Here is a 13376-nt window from a genome sequence, read left to right as displayed (position 1 = left end):
GACCTCTCTGTGCTTTACAATGCTTCCCTATGCTTTACCAGACCTCTCTGTGCTTTACAATGCTTCCCTATGCTTTACCAGACCTCCCTGTGCTTTACAATGCTTCCCTGTGCTTTACCACACCTCTCTGTGCTTTACAATGCTTCCCTATGCTTTACCAGACCTCTCCGTGCTTTACAATGCTTCCCTATGCTTTACCAGACCTCTCTGTGCTTTACAATGCTTCCCTATGCTTTACCAGACCTCTCTGTGCTTTACAATGCTTCCCTATGCTTTACCAGACCTCTCTGTGCTTTACGCTTCCCTATGCTTTACCAGACCTCTCTGTGCTTTACAATGCTTCCCTATGCTTTACCAGACCTCTCTGTGCTTCACAATGCTTCCCTATGCTTTACCACACCTCTCTGTGCTTTACAATGCTTCCCTATGCTTTACCAGACCTCCCTGTGCTTTACAATGCTTGCCTATGCTTTACCAGACCTATCTGTGCTTTACAATGCTTCCCTATGCTTTACCATACCTCTCTGTGCTTTACAATGCTTCCCTATGCTTTACCAGACCTCTCTGTGCTTTACAATGCTTCCCTATGCTTTACCAGACCTCTCTGTGCTTTACAATGCTTCCCTATGCTTTACCAGACCTCTCTGTGCTTTACAATGCTTCCCTATGCTTTACCAGACCTCTCTGTGCTTTACAATGCTTCCCTATGCTTTACCAGACCCCTTTGTGGTTTATTACACTGTGCTGTGCTTTTAGTACGGGGTACCTTGGTAAGAGCAGAGTTGATGTACTGGGGAGATAAAGAGCAGGCTTTTTAACTGTCTTTTTTAAAACGTTTCCAAACTGTGGTCCAGTTTAAACACTTGCAGTTGCTTCACAGGGCTTTTGGTTTAGAATAGGAAACTCCAACTTCCTCAGAGACTAGTTAGCAATACCAGCAATTACAACACAAGCAAAGTGCTTTTTCCTCCTTTCTCATCAACTGCAATCGACAGTAGTGCTGCTGGGAACGAATCTACAGAAGTGCCTAAAAGTTTAGCATCACCTAGAATTTTAGGGTTGAGGATATATCCAGTAGTATTTCATGTTAGATTTCAGAAATGTCACATTTTTCAATGTTAAGTATCTGGCAAACTACGTGTGGAATTCAATATGTTAACAAGGGAACATTATTCAGCAGCTTTCATTGGACTCTATGAAGCTGAGGGAGTTCATTCTATATAGAGGGTGTGCAATTCAATATGTTAACAAGGGAACATTATTCAGCAGCTTTCATTGGACTCTATGAAGCTGAGGGAGTTCATTCTATATAGAGGGTGTGGAATTCAATATGTTAACAAGGGGACATTATTCAGCAGCTTTCATTGGACTCTATGAAGCTGAGGGAGTTCATTCTATATAGAGGGGGTGGAATTCAATATGTTAACAAGGGAACATTATTCAGCAGCTTTCATTGGACTCTATGAAGCTGAGGGAGTTCATTCTATATAGAGGGTGTGCAATTTAATATGTTAACAAGGGAACATTATTCAGCAGCTTTCATTGGACTCTATGAAGCTGAGGGAGTTCATTCTATATAGAGGGTGTGCAATTCAATATGTTAACAAGGGAACATTATTCAGCAGCTTTCATTGGACTCTATGAAGCTGAGGGAGTTCATTCTATATAGAGGGTGTGCAATTTAATATGTTAACAAGGGAACATTATTCAGCAGCTTTCATTGGACTCTATGAAGCTGAGGGAGTTCATTCTATATAGAGGGTGTGCAATTCAATATGTTAACAAGGGAACATTATTCAGCAGCTTTCATTGGACTCTATGAAGCTGAGGGAGTTCATTCTATATAGAGGGGGTGCAATTCAATATGTTAACAAGGGAACATTATTCAGCAGCTTTCACTGGACTCTATGAAGCTGAGGGAGTTCATTCTATATAGAGGGTGTGCAATTCAATATGTTAACAAGGGAACATTATTCAACAGCTTTCATTGGACTCTATGAAGCTGAGAGAGTTCATTCTATATAGAGGGGGTGGAATTCAATATGTTAACAAGGGAACATTATTCAGCAGCTTTCATTGGACTCTATGAAGCTGAGGGAGTTCATTCTATATAGAGGGGGTGGAATTCAATATGTTAACAAGGGAACATTATTCAGCAGCTTTCATTGGACTCTATGAAGCTGAGGGAGTTCATTCTATATAGAGGGTGTGCAATTTAATATGTTAACAAGGGAACATTATTCAGCAGCTTTCATTGGACTCTATGAAGCTGAGGGAGTTCATTCTATATAGAGGGTGTGCAATTCAATATGTTAACAAGGGAACATTATTCAGCAGCTTTCATTGGACTCTATGAAGCTGAGGGAGTTCATTCTATATAGAGGGTGTGCAATTTAATATGTTAACAAGGGAACATTATTCAGCAGCTTTCATTGGACTCTATGAAGCTGAGGGAGTTCATTCTATATAGAGGGTGTGCAATTCAATATGTTAACAAGGGAACATTATTCAGCAGCTTTCATTGGACTCTATGAAGCTGAGGGAGTTCATTCTATATAGAGGGTGTGCAATTCAATATGTTAACAAGGGAACATTATTCAGCAGCTTTCACTGGACTCTATGAAGCTGAGTGAGTTCATTCTATATAGAGGGGGTGCAATTCAATATGTTAACAAGGGAACATTATTCAGCAGCTTTCATTGGACTCTATGAAGCTGAGGGAGTTCATTCTATATAGAGGGGGTGCAATTCAATATGTTAACAAGGGAACATTATTCAGCAGCTTTCATTGGACTCTATGAAGCTGAGGGAGTTCATTCTATATAGAGGGGGTGGAATTCAATATGTTAACAAGGGAACATTATTCAGCAGCTTTCATTGGACTCTATGAAGCTGAGGGAGTTCATTCTATATAGAGGGGGTGGATGCAAAACTTTTGGCCAGAGCTGTGTATATATATACAGTTGTAGTCAAAACTTTCCATCCCCCAGTGGAAATTTGTAATTTCTAGAAATTTCTCGAAAACAAATAATTATAGGAAACATCTTTTGAAGCAAAAGTTTTGCTTTTGTGGATGAGGAAAAAAAAAGTTACAAATAACAGATGTCTAGAATTATTTATTTCAAAACTTACTGCAAAACTCCAAAAATGCTAATTCAAAAAGTATTCATACCCTTTGATGCTATGATAGTATTGTCTACAAGGTGCTAGAAATGTCCATATGATCACGCAGAACCTAATTCTAGAACAGTCTAGAAAATTCTGGATTGTAGGTGAACATTCTTAGAGAGTATAAAACGTCACAAGGATAAATCGCTTAAAGTTTGCAAAACAGCATTTGAATGACGGATACGAGTTCTGGTCAAAGGTTTTGTGGAGCGATGAAACAGAAATCGAGCTATCTGGTCACGCTGATGGTCGTTATCTTTGGAGAAAATCTGGTGAGGCGTACAAAGAAAATAACACCATACCTACTGTCAAGCATGGAGGTGGTAATATCATTCTATGGGGTTGTTTTTACTCTAATGGCACAAGAAATCTGGTTCCAATACATGGTAAAATGGATTCCCTAGCATACCAAAAGATATTGGCTTATCATCTGAAACCCTCCGCTACAAAACCTGGGCTGAACGCAACTGGGACGTTCCAACACGACAACAATCCAAAGCACACATCAAAATCTACTTCAGAACCGTTCAAGAAAAATAAATCAAGGTTCTGGAAAGGCCCGGTCAAAGTCCCAGGGGCTCCCGAGTGGCGCATCCAGTAAAAGCACTCGCTAGAGTGCAGGATGCGCTCTATAGCCTGGACATCGCCGGTTCGAGTCCAGACTATTCCACAGCCGACCGTGGACAGGAGCTCCCAGGGGGCAGTGCTCAATTAGCCGGGGGGAGGGAGGGTTAGGTCGGCCAGGGTGTCCTCGGCTCACCAGCGCCCCCCTGTGGTCTGGCCGGGCGCCTGCGGGGTTGCCTGTAAGCTGCCCCAGAGCTGCGTTGTCCTCCGACGCTGTAGCTCTGAGGCGGCTGCACGGTGAGTCTGCAGCGTGTAAAGAAGCGGGCGGCTGACGGCACACGCTTCGGAGGACAGCGTGGGTTCATCTTCGCCCCTCCCGAGACAGCGCGGGGGTGGTAGCGGTGAGCTGAGCCTAAAAATAATTGGGCATTTCAAATTGGGGAGAAAATAATAAAAACTAATTGGCAACGACTAAATTAAAAAAAAAAAAAAAAGTACTGATCTAAACCCGATTGAGAAATCCCTGGTATTGAAGAAGGCTGGGCACAAGAGCAGTATTTGAATGAACTGGAACAGTTGAAGAATGGTCAAAAAGCACTAAAAAACCATACCAAAAACTAACTGACAAATATCCTAAGAGAACTTAACTTAACCTCTCGCTCCGCCCCTCCTGCTCTGCGCTGGACTCACCTGACCTCAGCACCACGTTACTGGACCCTCAGCTGATGTGCTATCCTTGCACTTTGTCATTGTAGATAAAACTTGCTGTGATCCCATCTTGCTGCGTCCTAGTTCATATTGTATTCTAGCAGTATTGTGATTTAGCCCTTGCTGTAAACTCCACTGTGTTTAAATATGAAGCTTTATTTCCTTGGTGTGTATCTGCAAGTATTTCACTTGGCATTTAGAATGCAAATCTGGTCCAAGAATTCCTCAGGTATCAGATTACTTACTGGAATCATTGCGCTATCAGCACGAGAAGGAAAGAACACCATTCCTCGGCACGTATGCCATCTACCCCTTCGTTGCCGTGTTGATTTCAAAACAAGAAAACCTGTCCTTCCCTCACCTTTACAATCAGTGGCAATTAAACGTTTTTAAAAGCCGGTCGCATGCTAATTTTCCTCTCATAGGGTGAAGCATAGGGAAGCATTGTAAAGCACAGAGGTCTGGTAAAGCATAGGGAAGCATTGTAAAGCACAGAGAGGTGTGGTAAAGCATAGGGAAGCATTGTAAAGCACAGAGAGGTCTGGTAAAGCATAGGGAAGCATTGTAAAGCACAGAGAGGTCTGGTAAAGCATAGGGAAGCATTGCAAAGCACAGAGAGGTCTGGTAAAGCATAGGGAAGCATTGTAAAGCACAGAGAGGTCTGGTAAAGCATAGGGAAGCATTGTAAAGCACAGAGAGGTCTGGTAAAGCATAGGGAAGCATTGTAAAGCACAGGGAGGTCTGGTAAAGCATAGGGAAGCATTGTAAAGCACAGAGAGGTCTGGTAAAGCATAGGGAAGCATTGTAAAGCACAGAGAGGTCTGGTAAAGCATAGGGAAGCATTGTAAAGCACAGAGATGTCTGGTAAAGCATAAGGAAGCATTGTAAAGCACAGAGAGGTCTGGTAAAGATTTAGAAATAACGCCTGCTTCTTAAATCCTGTCCCGCTTTTAGGTCGGGACCTCCAGTTTGAGAAACTCTGTTCTAGTCAATATCATATCTAAATTTAAGGACTTTTAAAAGCAGCCATATCGTTGTATCTTAGTGCATAGGTCGTGTCGCGCGTTTTGAACTTTTCTGGGTATACAAAGTTAACTAAACACAAAACCACGATGACATTTTCTGTTCTGCAGACTGCGACACCCCCGAAAAGTTTCACAGAGAGTACAGCTTACCCCCGCCCCCCAATCTCTGTATGTGTGGAGCTAGCTCTGGAAAATATTTCAACAGCAGTTTTATCCCAGCTTCCATCATCCCCCAAAGAAGGGGGCCACTGCCTTTCGAAACAAGCCCAAAACACTCGCATCCGTGTTACAGTATGGGGGTCGATTGCAACGAGTTTACAGAGAGCATAAGAAAGTTTCCAAACGAGAGGAGGCCCCATTCAGCCCATCTTGCTCGTTTGGTTGTTAGTAGCTTATTGATCCCAGAATCTCATCAAGCAGCTTCTTGAAGGATCCCAGGGTGTCAGCTTCAACAACATTACTGGGGAGTTGGTTCCAGACCCAAACAATTCTCTGTGTAAAAAAGTGCCTCCTATTTTCTGTTCTGAATGCCCCTTTATCTAATCTCCATTTGTGACCCCTGGTCCTTGTTTCTTTTTTCAGGTCGACACACGGAGCTGCGTACTAGGTTTCGTACCAGCTAGTACGGTATTATCCATCCCCAGCTGCGTAGTAATTTAATACCAATTGCAACGAAAGAAATTAACGGAACAAAGTTGCGGACTCGCTGAGCCCCGCTTTCAGTGCGGTATTAAGGATTATGGTTTGTGTTGGTGTGCTTCCAAACAGGAACTCTAGAGGGCGCTGCGCTCAAAATCTGAGCTGAGCGAGTGGTACTAATTATATTTTAAAAGTGTGTTTTTTTGTAAAAGTGTAGTTTATTATTATTATTATTATTATTATTATTATTATTATTATTATTATTATTATTATTATTATTATTATTATTATTCCAAACCTAAACATCTTAATTATTTGATTTATTTTTATTTATTCATGTTTAAGTTTTAAAACAGAGGCTGAATTAACCCTTGTGCTTTGTGACGAGCGAGGGAGCAGTTCAGTCTCCATGCCTGAAGCCTTCCCTGGACTGAAGGGAGCCCCTGAATCTGATAAAATAATCGCTTTCCTTTTAATTTCATTTACATTGCAACATTGGTAAACACTGTTGCAGCAGCAAAGGTCATTCAAAATGATCTAGACAGCATTCAGAACTGGGCAGACACATGGCAAATGACATTTAATAGAGAAAAGTGTAAGGTACTGCACGCAGGCAATAAAAATGTGCATTATAAATATCATATGGGAGATACTGAAATTGAAGAAGGGAACTATGAAAAAGACCTAGGAGTTTATGTTGACTCAGAAATGTCTTCATCTAGACAATGTGGGGAAGCTATAAAAAAGGCCAACAAGATGCTTGGATATATTGTGAGAAGTGTTGAATTTAAATCAAGGGAAGTAATGTTAAAACTTTACAATGCATTAGTAAGACCTCACCTAGAATATTGTGTTCAGTTCTGGTCACCTCGTTACAAAAAGGATATTGCTGCTCTAGAAAGAGTGCAAAGAAGAGCGACCAGAATTATCCCGGGTTTAAAAGGCATGTCGTATGCAGACAGGCTAAAAGAATTGAATCTATTCAGTCTTGAACAAAGAAGACTACGTGGCAATCTGATTCAAACACTCAAAATCCTCAAAGGTATAGACAATGTCGACCCAGGGGACTTTTTTGACCTGAAAAAAGAAACAAGGACCAGGGGTCACAAATGGAGATTAGATAAAGGGGCATTCAGAACAGAAAATAGGAGGCACTTTTTTTACACAGAGAATTGTGAGGGTCTGGAACCAACTCCCCAGTAATGTTGTTGAAGCTGACACCCTGGGATCCTTCAAGAAGCTGCTTGATGAGATTCTGGGATCAATAAGCTACTAACAACCAAATGAGCAAGATGGGCCGAATGGCCTCCTCCAGTTTCTTATGAAGGGAGCCCCTGAATCTGATAAAATAATCGCTTTCCTTTAACCTTCATGTTACATTGGAACAGTAGTCTTGTGATGTTTGCACACCATTGGCAAACAATCATATAGGGGAGAGGTTAGTGGATCTGGGATCCACACTTGTCAATAGTGTTTATTTTTGTGATTTATTTTGCGATTTATTTCATACCAGTGTAATGTCAGAAAGTGGTACCTCATCAGAATGCGGTAGGCGTACCAAAACTTGACCCGTGTAAAGTCAATAAGTGGTAGGTGGTCAGATTTGGGTATAGGTGCCATCCATTGTGATCTGACGCTAGTGTCAAAAAGTGGTATTTACTATCGAAGTCTTCCACAACACAATTGCAATTCCAGATATTTACATGAGAAAATCAATACCTTACTTTAACTTAAAAAAAAAAACGCATTACTAATGCACTCAAACACTGACGCATGCGCATAACTCAAAATAATCCCAATAGCGCTCGGTAGTTTGTGAGCTCGTTCTGAATATTAGAGAAGAAAAAAATAGATATATTTAAGCCGTTTTGTTTTTTTTTGCTTTTTATTATGTTTATTTGTGTTAACTTTGTTTTTTTTAGGCGTGTATCCCTTAAAAATCCCCTGTTTTTTAATTGGTTGATGCGCGCAAACAGGATATAGTTTCCGGTAAGGGTTTGGCCTGTGACTATAGAAGTCCAGGGCCTGTACCCAGAAGGTCCCGGGTTCAAATCCCACCCCTGCTACTGACTGACTCACTGTATGTGACCATGAGCTAGGACTATATAAAGCAGGATAGGACAGTCAATCCCGTGATGCAGTTAGGTACCCAATTACAGGCGCCATTTCTGGAGCCCACTCAGTACTGAATACATTGCGGAGATGCTGTGTTGCAGCGCCAGGATATACCGGTATTTTTTTTTAATAACAATAAAAAATATCGTTACTATAAAACGACTGACTTATTTAAGAAAATCAATGCTTGATTATATAATGAATACTTTTCTACGGGCTCCAGAAATGCTCTACTGTTTACTAACTCCGCCCGCTTGTGACATCATTTTCCTATCCTCCTATTGTCCCAGGCCGGATAAATGAAACAGGTGTATAAACGGGAGACCACAGGTTGTGGTTTTGTCGTTTTTCTTCATTTACACTCGCTATTCAATATTTGTTAATCGGGTTCTTAGAAGGAAATAATACTTTGTGTGTGGAGTTTGCCAAGGATGATTGGTGTGTATAGGGTTTATTGTATAAATCTAAAATGAACTTGATTATACTGCGTTTGTATTGTTAGCAGTATTAGCAATAAAAATTATGAGTCTGTGATTTTTAATCCAACCATATCGCGATTTGGAAATTATTATCGATATCCTATCAAAATATCAATATTGGTGCCCGCCCCCTAGTATTTACCGTTAATTATACATTACTTCTTTTTTTGGGCAAACTTAAAACCGGAAACAGACAACCAATTTCTAATTTAAAAACAAAACAAAAAAAAATCTCGTCTTTAAACAAGAAATCGAAAATAAAAATACTTTTTTTTGCTTTCAGAATTCCAGCGTATTTAGCTTTTAATTAATACGTTTGTGAAACGCATTGAGAAAAACAACCGATCGGAGAGTATATATATATATATATATATATTTATTTATTTATTTATTATTATTATTATTATTATTTATTTCTTAGCAGGCGCTCCCTTATCCAGGGCGACTTACAATTATTACAAGATATCACATTATTTTTACATACAATTCCCCATTTATACAGTTGGGTTTTTACTGGAGCAATCTAGGTACAGTACCTTGCTCAAGGGTACAGCAGCAGCAGTGCCCCCCCCCCCCACCTGGGATTGAACCCACGACCCTCCGGTCAAGAGTCCAGAGCCCTAACCACTACTCCACACTGCTGCCGTTATTATATATAAAATATAATAATATTGTTATAATAATAACAATCGTTTATAATATGGATCAAATTTTGACAAGGTGATCGCTAGATTCAGACGCTGCTCTTGTCCGGAAAACTTATCATTCAAAAGCATTACATCTGCAAAATTTGGATACCTGGTGCTGAAACCGGTGGCAGCCTGACAACACGCATTATCAATTTCAAACCAATGAAAATAGATTTCAGAATCATTTGTGTTCATCTAAGAACATAAGAAAGTTTCGGCCCATCTTTGCTCGTTTGGTTGTTAGTAGCTTATTGATCCCAGAATCTCATCAAGCAGCTTCTTGAAGGATCCCAGGGTGTCAGCTTCAACAACATTACACAATGTTTGATATCTATTCGGTTTACAGGAGCGTTATTCGCCTGGCGTTTTTTTTGTCATACTAACCCCTTGTTTTTCTCCTGAGTTAAAGGAGATCCTTCTTCTCCATTTCTGTCTGAGCTGCTTGGCTCCAGCGTTAACAATCCGGGTCAGGATCACACTGAATTTGAGAGAGAGAGAGAGAGAGAGAGAGAGAGAGAGAGAGAGAGAGAGAGAGAGAGAGAGAGAGAGACACACACAGCACGCTATTTCAAAGGCTGCCCAAGTTTCCTGACCTCTCCCGGAAAGTTAAGGATAAAACGAATTGTTCACATACCGGATTCGTTTCTTTAATTTCGTTTCTTTAATTTCCGCTTTCCACTTCAAAAAGCTTGAGGGATGATTCAGGGAAAAAACAAAACAAAGCAAAACACACACGCGTCTGCATTTCAATGACACAGATGGGCAACAAACAACTATTGATTAGTCAGTTATAATTGCATAGCTCCCGGGTATGGTTTGAGTAGAAACATGCAGTTCGGGTTTAATGTGGTCTGAGCGAAATCATTCAGGGAGGGGTAGTGTCAACGGTACTCAACACTTGATAAATACAGTTTGAATTGCACTGTGCTTTGAGAAGGGGGCTGGTTCATTATCTTCACTGTGCTTTGAGAAGGGGGCTGGTTCATTATCTTCACTGTGCTTTGAGAAGGGGGCTGGTTCATTATCTTCACTGTGCTTTGAGAAGGGGGCTGGTTCATTATCTTCACTGCTTTGAGAAGGGGGCTGGTTCATTATCTTCTCTGTGCTTTGAGGAGGGGGCTGGTTCATTATCTTCACTGTGCTTTGAGAAGGGGGCTGGTTCATTATCTTCACTGTGCTTTGAGAAGGGGGCTGGTTCATTATCTTCTCTGTGCTTTGAGAAGGGGGCTGGTTCATTATCTTCACTGTGCTTTGAGAAGGGGGCTGGTTCATTATCTTCTCTGTGCTTTGAGAAGGGGGCTGGTTCATTATCTTCACTGTGCTTTGAGAAGGGGGCTGGTTCATTATCTTCACTGTGCTTTGAGAAGGGGGCTGCTTCATTATCTCTCTAACTGCTTGTCATGTACAAATCAATTCTGGTAAGGCGTTGTTCCTGAAGTATGGTTTTGGTACACAGAAAATTGTTCAAGTTATTTTTGAATTATTTCCAATGGGCTACATGCCACAAAATGTGTAATGTGTTTACTGGAGATAACATCTAAATGAAGCAACTGTAAACACCCTTCACATACTGTAGCACCACAAAATAGGTCATAGTTGGCATTGGGCTTAAGGTGTGGAAACTGAACTGCTCCCTCCCTCCGTCCCTCACCCCCCTAAGAGAAAGGGGGCTCCCTCCAGTCCAGGGCAGGCTTGAGGCACGGAGACTGAACTGCTCCCTCCCTCCCTCACCCCCCTAAGAGAAAGGGGGCTCCCTCCAGTCCAGGGCAGGCTTGAGGCACGGAGACTGAACTGCTCCCTCCCTCCCTCCCTCCCTCACCCTCCCTAAGAGAAAGGGGGCTCCCTCCAGTCCAGGGCAGGCTTGAGGCACGGAGACTGAACTGCTCCCTCCCTCCCTCCCTCCCTCACCCCCCCTAAGAGAAAGGGGGCTCCCTCCAGTCCAGAGCAGGCTTGAGGCACGGTGACTGAACTGCTCTCTCGCTCCCTCACCCCCCTAAGAGAAAGGGGGCTCCCTCCAGTCCAGGGCAGGCTTGAGGCACGGTGACTGAACTGCTCTCTCCCTCCCTCACCCCCCTAAGAGAAAGGGGACTCCCTGCAGTCCAGGGCAGGCTTGAGACACAGAGACTGAACTGCTCCCTCTCTCCCTCCCTCACCCCCCTAAGAGAAAGGGGGCTCCCTCCAGTCCGGGGCAGGCTTGAGGCACGGAGACTGAACTGCTCCCTCCCTCCCTCACCCCCCTAAGAGAAAGGGGGCTCCCTCCAGTGTTTTAGGTTCTATTTCACCAGGTAGGCTGGTAAATGCATTTATAACTCTCTCTCACTCTCTCTCTCTCTCTCTCAAAAAAAAGTGCTTCCTACCTACCGTTCTGCACTCTACTCAACCTTCCATCGATGCCCTCTCGTTCTCCTTCCTGTGCTCGATTTGAAGTCTTGGGTTCAATCAATCTCTTCCCCTCTTTTTTGGGGGGGTTTGGCAGGCTGAAGAGATGTAATTATTTTAACCTTTCCTCGTCGCTCCTGTCATGAAGTTCTGGGATACCTTCTCCAGCGCAGTGAAGTCGTTTTTTTTTGTAGCGAGGCGACCAGAAAAAAAAAAAAAAAAAAAAAAGTTTTTTAGGTGGGGTTTGACGAGAGCATTTCATGATTTCACCATAAACTCCCTCGACTTCAATTGCCAAGTTTCTATAGCAACGAGAAAAAGAAAGAAAAAAGGTTTTTTTTTTTCTTTGATTTGACGATTTGTCTTTCTCGTATATTTGCTATTGCTCTGAATTCTGACTAATAAATAAAAAATAAACATTTTATAAAACGTCCTTCGGATGAGACGTCAAACAAATAAGCTCCTATTGGAAGTGACTCTGCAGCAGCAGCAGCAGCAGTTGTTGATGATGCAGAGTTCACCCCCCCTAGTCTCTGTAAGTCGCTTTGGATAAAAGCGTCTGCTAAATGACTCATTAATAAGAAGAAGAAGAAGAAGAAGAAGAAGAAGAAGAAGAAGAAGAAGAAGTTGTTATTTTGAAACGGTGTAGAACTGGGGCGCCCTCTGCTGGACACAACCGTTCTCTAAATGTGTGTTCCATTTTTTTTTGGAATACGAAATTAAAGTTATATATAATTTAAAAAAAGGAAATCCTTCATTAAGCGTGCAGCTCTGGCCAAAAAAGTTTTACATCACCTAGATTTTTAGGATTGGGACAATTAAATAAATCATTTCGAACATAATTTAGATTTTTTTTCATTTAACATTACGTAAATGAAAGAGAAACTACAATATGATATCGCAAAAAATAAAACAAAACAAAAACTCATGAGCCGTACTAGCCGTCCAGTAGTATTTCATGTTAGATTTCAGAAATGTCGCATTTTTCCAGTCAGTTTTTTCAATGTTAAGTATCTGGAAAACTACAAAGCGCTGGGTGTGCAATTCAATATGTTAACAAGGGAACATTATTCAGCAGCTTTCATTGGACTCTATGAAGCTGAGGGAGTTCATTCTATATAGAGGGGGTGCAATTCAATATGTTAACAAGGGAACATTATTCAGCAGCTTTCATTGGACTCTATGAAGCTGAGGGAGTTCATTCTATATAGAGGGTGTGCAATTCAATATGTTAACAAGGGAACATTATTCAGCAGCTTTCATTGGACTCTATGAAGCTGAGGGAGTTCATTCTATATAGAGGGTGTGCAATTCAATATGTTAACAAGAGAACATTATTCAGCAGCTTTCATTGGACTCTATGAAGCTGAGGGAGTTCATTCTATATAGAGGGTGTGCAATTCAATATGTTAACAAGGGAACATTATTCAGCAGCTTTCATTGGACTCTATGAAGCTGAGGGAGTTCATTCTATATAGAGGGTGTGCAATTCAATATGTTAACAAGGGAACATTATTCAGCAGCTTTCATTGGACTCTATGAAGCTGAGGGAGTTCATTCTATATAGAGGGGGTGGAATTCAATATGTTAACAAGGGAACATTATTCAGC

The 13376-nt window shown here is 41.5% G+C and overlaps 1 protein-coding gene across 3 annotated transcripts in view; it reads right to left on the bottom strand.

The window, feature by feature from the left end:
- The window catches only part of hsd3b7 (hydroxy-delta-5-steroid dehydrogenase, 3 beta- and steroid delta-isomerase), a 52462-nt gene extending 40587 nt beyond the window's left edge, over positions 1-11875 (bottom strand). Inside the window, exon 1 of one of the 3 annotated variants that reach the window (XM_033997277.3) lies at positions 11749-11875. The gene's annotated coding sequence lies outside the window, so the exon portion shown is untranslated. Of the gene's footprint in view, positions 1-4422; positions 4554-9771; positions 11063-11748 lie in introns of those variants that run through there. The other 2 variants (XM_033997275.3, XM_059016967.1) reach the window with 2 other exon arrangements.
- Between the last annotated feature and the right edge of the window lie 1501 nt (positions 11876-13376).

Source organism: Acipenser ruthenus, chromosome 54 (assembly GCF_902713425.1).
Source record: "Acipenser ruthenus chromosome 54, fAciRut3.2 maternal haplotype, whole genome shotgun sequence".
Classification (NCBI taxonomy): Eukaryota; Metazoa; Chordata; class Actinopteri; order Acipenseriformes; family Acipenseridae; genus Acipenser; species Acipenser ruthenus.
The sequence above is the reverse complement of the archived record's forward strand: the minus strand, read 5'-3'. Positions and strand labels throughout refer to the sequence as shown.